Raw genomic sequence first — 10597 nt, forward strand, 5'->3', positions numbered from 1 at the left:
CAGACGTCCTGGGAGAACGCTCACCTTGAATCAGCAATGTGAGTCACGGCAGTGCAAAACCTCTAAGCCAGTTTGTACCCGCCAGCCATGAAGACCAAGTCTTCTGGGACACTTCCTGGTGCCACAGGCTTAGCATGACTGACTTGAGTGGACGCCTCTAACTCCCAGAGTCAGAGGGTGGACAGCAGGCAACAGCCCTTGCTGGAACTGCAGCTGGCAGCAGAAACCTTCTGCAAGACTCCCCTGGGGGAGACCCTTCCTGGCAGGCCACCCCACTCTCTCCACCCAGACTTCAGTTAAGACCTGGCCTTCCAGGTGCTGGCTCAGGAGTGACGGGTCTGCAGCACCCACACGCATTTCAAGGAAAAGCCAGTAGTTGTGTTGGATCCCAGTGAAGTGACTCTGGGTCAGTGAGCTGACTCAATATGGGTAATGAGGCCCCACCTGACTACAGGGTGTTTGTAGTCAGGTACTGCCTGGAGCTCAGCGATCAGGCATTGAGATCTGGGACAACGGAGAGAGGAAGTTTTAGAAGACATGCTGGCGCTCACCTCTCCCACAAGGCACCACCTGGAAAGTGGGATTTTTCCACACTCAGGGGATTTCCAAAAAGCCTGTTGGACTTTGCTTCCATTCAACACCATAAGGCACCCCCCTGGGATTGCTTCTGCCCTGTGAGGGGCCTGCTCAGCCCCACCAGACAGCATCACTTACCAAGGTCCTGCTTGGCCCTTGTCAGAGGCAAAGTCCTAGGCTCTCCTTCATTCAAGGAGAAGCCAGGCGCCATACCCAGTTCCCACACTGTTCTGGAAGCCCTGCCCTCGTTCCCCTATGTTGGAATTCAGTACTCCAGCCCCACGTGGCCCTCTGAACTTCAGCTCCAAACCCCACTGGACACAACAGACCTCATCCATTCTCTAGGACCCTCGTGCCCCACACTGAGATCCACCACCATAGATGCCAGCTGCTAATTTAGCTGCCCTTCCTCACCTGTCCCCCACACCTGCCACCTCATGTCCTGGACTGCAGGAACAGCTTTGTCCTGCCCTCACCCAAGGCTCTCTGGCTATTAGCCAGCACTGCACTTGGGTGCCTGGTAAGGCAATGAGTGGGGGTCACCAGAGGGCAGTATCCAGTGCACTGATCTTGCGTGAGTCACATGGCTTCATCCACATGCACCCTGAGCACAGAAGGCAGGTGGCAGTGCCGGGTTGGGTGGCTTGTAATTAGATCTACATTAGGTCTACAGAAACCACTTTGGAAAGTAACCAGAATGCAGGTGTCAGTGAATGCCAAATCTTGACACATGTTCCCTGCTCTGGACATATGTCTAGAAAATTGGGGAGAAGCCCAGCTAGTGGGGTTACCCACCAGAGCCCCATCAACCTGGAGCCAGGGTTCCCAAGTTCACCCTGCCCCACCAACCAACTCCAGACCTTGATCACAGTTCTCCTAGACTGGTGCAATCTTTCGGAAGGGCAGCTTGATGGTAACAACCAAATATTCAAGCATGGCCATTTGTTATTTTCCAGAATTCCACTTTTGGAGTCTGTTTGACAGGAATATTCTAATTTGTGTACAAAGACATATGTAAAGGATAAACTATAATGATAGAAAGTCAGAAACAACTTCAAAATTGCTGCCGAAAGGAACTAGCTGGGGGCTGGTGGAGTGGCTCAAGTGGTAGAGTGCCTGCCCAGCAACCACGAGGTCTTAAGTTCGAATGCCAGTACCACAAAAAAGAGAAAAGGGAAAAAAAGGAACTAGTAAGTCATGGCTCCTGAAACGTGAAAGAATTAGCTGTATCTGCAAGTGCTGATGTTAAAGTGTCTACAAGAAACCTTGGCTTTTAAACCCAAAGCACATTTCTACCCCCTAGTTTCTATTGATTGAAGATGCATGGGTGGATGTGACAGGGAAATGGACAGGAAGTGTTGGAAGTGAGTTCCCTGTTCCCCTAATTCACTGTGTGGAAAGGGGTCCTACCCTTCCTTACCCCCTAGGATGGCTGGGTCCCTATGACTTTTACCTTTAACCTCTTAGGCATATTTCTCTCTTACCAGATTTTATTTTTTTTTCCTTTTATTATTCATATGTGCATACAAGGCTTGGTTCATTTCTCCCCCCTGCCCCCACCCCCTCCCTTACCACCCACTCCGCCCCCTCCCTCTCCCCCCCCTAATTCCCAGCAGAAACTATTTTGCCCTTATCTCTAATTTTGTTGAAGAGAGAGTATAAGCAATAATAGGAAGGAACAAGGGTTTTTGCTGGTTGAGATAAGGATAGCTATACAGGGCATTGACTCACATTCATTTCCTGTGCGTGGGTGTTACCTTATAGGTTAATTCTTTTTGATCTAACCTTTTCTCTAGTACCTGTTCCCCTTTTCCTATTGGCCTCAGTTGCTTTAAGGTATCTGCTTTAGTTTCTCTGTGTTAAGGGCAACAAATGCTAGCTAGTTTTTTAGGTGTCTTACCTATCCTCACCCCTCCCTTGTGTGCTCTCGCTTTTATCATGTGCTCAAAGTCCAATCCCCTTGTTGTGTTTGCCCTTGATCTAATGTCCACATATGAGGGAGAACATACGATTTTTGGTTTTTTGAGCCAGGCTAACTTCACTCAGAATGATGTTCTCCAATTCCATCCATTTACCAGCGAATGATAACATTTTGTTCTTCTTCATGGCTGCATAAAATTCCATTGTGTATAGATACCACATTTTCTTAATCCATTCGTCAGTGGTGGGGATCTTGGCTGTTCCCATAACTTGGCTATTGTGAATAGTGGTGCAATAAACATGGGTGTGCAGGTGCCTCTGCAGTAACCTGTGTCACAGTCTTTTGGGTATATCCCCAAGAGTGGTATTGCTGGATCAAATGGTAGATCGATGTCCAGCTTTTTAAGTAGCCTTCAAATTTTTTTCCAGAGTGGTTGTACTAGTCTACATTCCCACCAACAGTGTAAGAGGGTTCCTTTTTCCCCGCATCCTCGCCAACACCTGGTGGTGGTGGTGTTGCTGATGATGGCTATTCTAACAGGGGTGAGGTGGAATCTTAGCGTGGTTTTAATTTGCATTTCCTTTATTGCTAGAGATGGTGAGCATTTTTTCATGTGTTTTCTGGCCATTTGAATTTCTTCTTTTAAGAAAGTTCTGTTTAGTTCACTTGCCCATTTCTTTATTGGTTCATTAGTTTTGGGAGAATTTAGTTTTTTAAGTTCCCTGTATATTCTGGTTATCAGTCCTTTGTCTGATGTATAGTTGGCAAATATTTTCTCCCACTCTGTGGGTGTTCTCTTCAGTTTAGAGACCATTTCTTTTGTTGAGCAGAAGCTTTTTAGTTTTATGAGGTCCCATTTATCTATGCTATCTCTTAGTTGCTGTGCTGCTGGGGTTTCATTGAGAAAGTTCTTACCTATACCTACTAACTCCGGAGTATTTCCTACTCTTTCTTGTATCAACTTATCTCTTACCAGATTTTAAAAAGAGATAGGGGAGGTGTGACTATTTCCCTTGCCGTTGCTAAAGAATGCTTACTGTCCTGCACTGGACAGAGGTCACCTCTGACTGATGTCTCGGCCTGGAGCACCAGCAGCCTCAGTGGCTCTGTGGGAGGCTGGATTCTTGGTGCTGGACCACTTACTATTACCTGCATTAAAAGGCGTTGCAGCTGTCTCTCCTCTTGCTGTGACCACACCAGCCAATTCCTTCTCTGGTTTATGCACAGGGCGGGGGGGGACAGGGAGGCCCTCGGCCCCCAAGCCAGCTGTCCAGCTGCTGCAGCCCCTGCAGAACTTTAGTGGAGATTCAGACGTGATTTTCCTCCATCTCAGATTCCCACCCACCCTACTGGGTGATGGTAATGGTGTCTTCAAGCAATGTGGACCTGAGTGGACCATCTGCAGCATGCAGGATACCGCGGATACCGCAGGGCTGCATGGAGCCCAAGCTGGTGCTGGAGTGACCAGTCCTTCTAAGGCATTGCCTGGCTCTGTTTTCAGCTGCAAGTGTCTAAACACGTGTCATTCTAGGGCTTTCGGGCCAGCCTGGACAGGATAAGACAGGTGACTTCCCAGCAGGTGGTGTCCAATTGGAAGGCTATGTTCCCCTTACCCTTGGAGTGATGTAATCTGGTCTAAAGCAGGGTTCCAAGCAAGGCAGCCCCTCAGACTAAAGTCCCTGAAGTGCCGTGTGCAGAGTCACATTTGGGCAGAGGTTCCACATCTAATGCAGCATGTGCACCATGAGTGACATTTGCCATGGAGCCCCAGATGGTCCTCAGCTGGACCTAGAAAAGTAACCAAAAGGAGGCCATGCTCTAAACAAGAAGCCACCTAGGACTCTCCTACCCACCCATTCATTTCCTCAGAATGTCCTCGTTGTCCAACAGGATTTGAACAAAACACACATACCTCTCAAGTCCCGCCTTTTCTCAGGGATGATCACAGCGCCCAGCCAGAGGATCCAAATGGCTTGCTAAGTTCGTCTGTCCTAGTGGCCTGCTGCCCCTTGCAAAGCAATCACAGACATAAGCTTAAAAAATAGTATTTCTAATGGCAGGAATCACCACATACCTATCAGTACTAACACTTAATGTTAATGGACTTAATTCACCCATCAAAAGACACCGTTTGACAAAATGGATTAAAAAAGAAGATCCAACAATTTGTTGCTTACAGGAGACTCATCTCACCGACAGAAATAAGCATATGCTTAGGATGAAAGGCTGGAAGAAGATTTACCAAGCCAATGGCCCACGAAAACAAGCAGGAGTAGCAATACTTATCTCTGACAAAGTAGACTTCAAACCTACATTGATCAAACGAGATAAAGAAGGACATTCCATACTAATAAAAGGGGAAATAGACCAAAAGGAAATAATAATCATCAATCTGTACGCACCCAATGTCAATGCACCCAATTTCATCAAACATACCCTGAAAGACCTAAAAGCATATATAAACGCCAACACAGTGGTTGTGGGAGACTTTAACACTCCATTATCATCAATAGATAGGTCATCCAAACAAAAACTCAATAAAGAAATCCAAGATCTAAAATATGCAATAGATCAAGTGGACCTAGTAGATGTCTACAGAACATTTCATCCAACCTCTACACAATATACATTCTTCTCAGCAGCCCATGGAACCTTCTCCAAAATAGATCATATCCTAGGGCACAAAGCAAGCCTCAGCAAATATAAGAAAATAGAAATAATACCATGCATACTATCTGACCACAATGCAGTAAAAGTAGAACTCAACAACAAAAGTAAAGACAAAAAACATGCAAACAGCTGGAAACTAAATAACTCATTACTTAATGAAGAATGGATCATCGATGCAATAAAAGAGGAAATTAAAAAGTTCCTAGAAGTCAATGAAAATGAAAACACAACCTACCGGAACCTATGGGACACAGCTAAGGCAGTCTTGAGAGGAAAGTTTATAGCCATGAGTGCATATATTAAAAAGATTGAAAGATCCCAAATCAATGACCTAATGATACATCTCAAACTCCTAGAAAAACAAGAACAAGCAAATCCCAAAACAAATAGAAGGAGAGAAATAATAAAAATAAGAGCTGAAATCAATGAAATAGAAACCAAAAAAACCATACAAAGAATTAATGAAACAAAAAGTTGGTTCTTTGAAAAAATAAACAAGATCGATAGACCCCTGGCAAACCTGACTAAAATGAGGAGAGAAAAAACCCAAATTAGTAGAATCAGGAATGCAAAAGGGGAGATAACAACAAACACCATGGAAGTCCAGGAAATCATCAGAGACTACTTTGAGAACCTATATTCAAATAAATTTGAAAATCTTAAAGAAATGGACAGATTTCTAGATACATATGATCATCCAAAACTGACCCAAGAGGAAATTAATCACCTGAATAGACCTATAACACAAAATGAAATTGAAGCAGCAATCAAGAGTCTCCCCAAAAAGAAAAGTCGAGGACCTGATGGATTCTCTGCTGAATTCTATCAGACCTTTAAAGAAGAACTGACACCAACCCTCCTTAAACTGTTCCACGAAATAGAAAGGGAAGGAAAACTGCCAAACACATTTTATGAAGCCAGTATTACACTTATCCCAAAACCAGGCAAAGACACCTCCAAAAAGGAGAACTATAGGCCAATCTCCTTAATGAACATTGATGCAAAAATCCTCAACAAAATAATGGCAAATCGAATTCAGCAACACATCAGAAAGATTATTCACCACGACCAGGTAGGCTTCATCCCAGGGATGCAGGGGTGGTTCAACATACGAAAATCAATAAACGTAATAAACCACATTAACAGAAGCAAAGACAAAAACCACTTGATCATCTCAATAGATGCAGAAAAAGCCTTTGATAAGATCCAACATCATTTCATGATAAAAGCTCTAAGAAAACTAGGAATAGAAGGAAAGTTCCTCAACATTATAAAAGCTATATATGACAAACCTACAGCCAGCATTATACTTAACGGAGAAAAATTAAAACCGTTCCCTCTAAAATCAGGAACCAGACAAGGATGTCCACCATCTCCACTCCTATTCAACATAGTACTGGAATTCCGAGCCAGAGCAATTAGGCAAGAAGAAGGAATAAAAGGAATACAAATAGGTAAAGAAACTGTCAAAATATCCCTATTTGCAGACGACATGATCCTATACCTTAAAGACCCAAAAAACTCTACTCAGAAGCTTCTAGACATCATCAATAGCTATAGCAAGGTAGCAGGATATAAAATCAACATAGAAAAATCATTAGCATTTCTATACACTAACAATGAGCAAACGGAAAAAGAATGTATGAAAACAATTCCATTTACAATAACCTCAAAAAAAATCAAATACCTAGGTGTAAACCTAACAAAAGATGTGAAAGACCTCTACAAGGAAAACTATACACTTCTGAAGAAAGAGATTGAGGAAGACTATAGAAAGTGGAGAGATCTCCCATGCTCATGGATTGGTAGAATCAACATAGTAAAAATGTCGATACTCCCAAAAGTAATCTACATGTTTAATGCAATTCCCATCAAAATTCCAATGACATTCATTAAAGAGATTGAAAAATCTACTGTTAAATTTATATGGAAACACAAGAGGCCACAAATAGCCAAGGCAATACTCAGTCAAAAGAACTACGCAGGAGGTATCACAATACCTGACTTCAAACTATATTACAAAGCAATAACAATAAAAACAGCATGGTACTGGCACAAAAACAGACATGAAGACCAGTGGAACAGAATAGAGGATCCAGATATGAAGCCACACAACTATGAGCAACTTGTCTTTGACAAAGGAGCTAAAAATATACGATGGAGAAATAGCAGCCTCTTCAACAAAAACTGCTGGGAAAACTGGTTAGCAGTCTGCAAAAAACTGAAACTAGATCCATGTATATCACCCTATACCAAGATTAACTCAAAATGGATCAAGGATCTTAATATCAGACCCCAAACTCTTAAGTTGATACAAGAAAGAGTAGGAAATACTCTGGAGTTAGTAGGTATAGGTAAGAACTTTCTCAATGAAACCCCAGCAGCACAGCAACTAAGAGATAGCATAGATAAATGGGACCTCATAAAACTAAAAAGCTTCTGTTCATCAAAAGAAATGGTCTCTAAACTGAAGAGAACACCCACAGAGTGGGAGAAAATATTTGCCAATTATACATCAGACAAAGGACTGATAACCAGAATATACAGGGAACTTAAAAAACTAAATTCTCCCAAAACTAATGAACCAATAAAGAAATGGGCATGTGAACTAAACAGAACTTTCTCAAAAGAAGAAATTCAAATGGCCAGAAAACACATGAAAAAATGCTCACCATCTCTAGCAATAAAGGAAATGCAAATTAAAACCACACTAAGATTCCACCTCACCCCTGTTAGAATAGCCATCATCAGCAACACCACCAACAACAGGTGTTGGCGAGGATGCGGGGAAAAAGGAACCCTCTTACACTGTTGGTGGGAATGTAGACTAGTACAACCACTCTGGAAAAAAATCTGGAGGCTACTTAAAAAGCTGGACATCGATCTACCATTTGATCCAGCAATACCACTCTTGGGGATATACCCAAAAGACTGTTACTCCAGAGGCACCTGCACATCCATGTTTATTGCGGCACTATTTACAATAGCCAAGTTATGGAAACAGCCAAGATGCCCCAGCACTGACGAATGGATTAAGAAAATGTGGTATCTATACACAATGGAATTTTATGCAGCCATGAAGAAGAACGAAATGTTATCATTCGCTGGTAAATGGATGGAATTAGAGAACATCATTCTGAGTGAGGTTAGCCTGGCTCAAAAGACCAAAAATCGTATGTTCTCCCTCATATGTGGACATTAGATCAAGGGCAAACACAACAATGGGATTGGACTATGAGCACATGATAAAAGCGAGAGCACACAGGGAGGGGTGAGGATAGGTAAGACACCTAAAAAACTAGCTAGCATTTGTTGCCCTTAATGCAGAGAAACTAAAGCAGATACCTTAAAGCAACTGAGGCCAATAGGAAAAGGGGAACAGGTACTAGAGAAAAGGTTAGATCAAAAAGAATTAACCTAGAAGGTAACACCCACGCACAGGAAATCAATGTGAGTCAATGCCCTGTATAGCTATCCCTATCTCAACCAGCAAAACCCCTTGTTCCTTCCTATTATTGCTTATACTCTCTCTACAACAAAATTAGAGATAAGGACAAAATAGTTTCTGCTGGGTATTGAGGGGGGGAGCGGGAGGGGGTGGAGTGGGTGGTAAGGGAGGGGGTGGGGGCAGGGGGGGAGAAATGAACCAAGCCTTGTATGCACATATGAATAAAAAAAAATGTTAAAAAAAAAAAATAGTATTTCTATCTCAGTTAGCAGCAGGTGACCTGATGGGGCACTGTGGGGTGATGCAATCTGGGGTCCAGCATCAAGTCTTCAATTCTTAGTGTCACTCTGGACACTGCCACCCTCATTTTCTTTTCCACATTCATTTTCACAAGGTCTCTCTGTCAAACACCCAGCCTGGTGAAGACAGCCCTGTCTAAAGGACTCCAGAGTGCTTTCCTGTTGGGACATGTCCACCACCCCAGGCCAGTTGTCCACAAGCTGCAGTGCCCCATGGACGCCAGCTACCTCTGTTCCTTTGGAAACAAGCTCTCCCTACAACCCTCCCTGCACGTCTGCCAGCACCTGGGAATGCCTGTGCATTTTGGCGGGTATGGAGTTTTATCTCACTCAGGGTTTCATGCTTGCAAACTGGCACTCTACTTGCTGCTTGAGCTGGACTTCTAGCCCTTCTTGCTCTGGTTGTTTTTGGAAATGAGGGACAGGGCTGGCCTTGAACTATGATCCTCCTAATCTCAGCCTCCCAAGTAACTAGGATTACAGGTGTAAGCCACCGTAGCCCTGCTGGAAGCTGTGTTTTAAAGGAAGACTTGGGGACAATGGGGAACTTCCCCATGTGCCTGGGAGGGAGGTCAAACCCTAGGAGGACACCAATTGCTCTCGATCTCCTGTCTGCAATTAGTGCAATCCCAAACATGTGTCCCAAAGTTGGTTTATTATTGCTTTGAGTTTTGCTGTGGAGGGACCTCCCAGGGTCTTTGTAGGGGCAGGAAGGCCCCATCCCGTGCGGAAGAGCAGCGTGAGGCCTCCTCAAGGCTGGGTTAGTGGCTGCAGTGGAGTCTGTGGTTCCTAACAGCTACCTAGCACCTGAATCCCTCCACACCTCCTAACTCAGGAGCATTGCCACCATGGGCATTTCAGTGGGTGACAAACCATGTGTCTTCTGCAGAAGTAAAAAACAGCCCCACCTGCTTGGATGGTCCCCAGAGTGCATTCAACCTGCACTTGGATGCAGGAGGTGGTGACACGGAGGGATGGCTCCTACGGATGGTGTTTGGGAGCCACCCACAATAGTTCAGGGTGCATGGAGCAAGTGGATTTCATGAAGAAGAGGGGCGATTTTGGGGAGATGGGTTAAAAGGAACCATTTGCTTCTTAGCCATCTATCTATTTTGTTCGGCTTTGTAACAAGCAAGCATCCGTACACAGAGTTACTTGGGCAATGATTTAAAACTATTTATTAAAGGGAGCAGTCAGCCAGTGACTCTGAGACTGCACACGGCTTGCTTAGAATGCAAGAATATTGAACCAATGTTGGTATCTATAGACCTCCAGGTGCCCAAAACCCAGCTGCTGGGCATTTCTTTGCTGGGGGCAGAGTTGGTTTCTCTGAGGAATTGCAAGGATGCCAAGCAGATTGTCATGTAGTGAAAATGGCCCAGTCAAAATGCTGGTGCACCCTGGGCCTGCCCTCCTGTTCTTTAGTCAGTTCACAGTCCACAGCCTGCATGGGGGTGCTAGAGCCTCTTTCCGCCTGCTGGTCAGATAGAAACTGGGCAGCTGAAATCAGATTGCAGAGGTGCCCCACACCCTCTGCTATCCAGCCTGGGTCTGAGAGCAGCCTACAGGCTGGTGGGCACAGGAGATGTGGGCAGGGGGTCCTGGAGGGGCCCCTTTCCCACCTCACATTGACCATGAACTCACGAGGCCCACAACACTCACTGTGTCCTCCTTACGTCTACC

Source organism: Castor canadensis, chromosome 3 (assembly GCF_047511655.1).
Source record: "Castor canadensis chromosome 3, mCasCan1.hap1v2, whole genome shotgun sequence".
Lineage (NCBI taxonomy): Eukaryota > Metazoa > Chordata > Mammalia > Rodentia > Castoridae > Castor > Castor canadensis.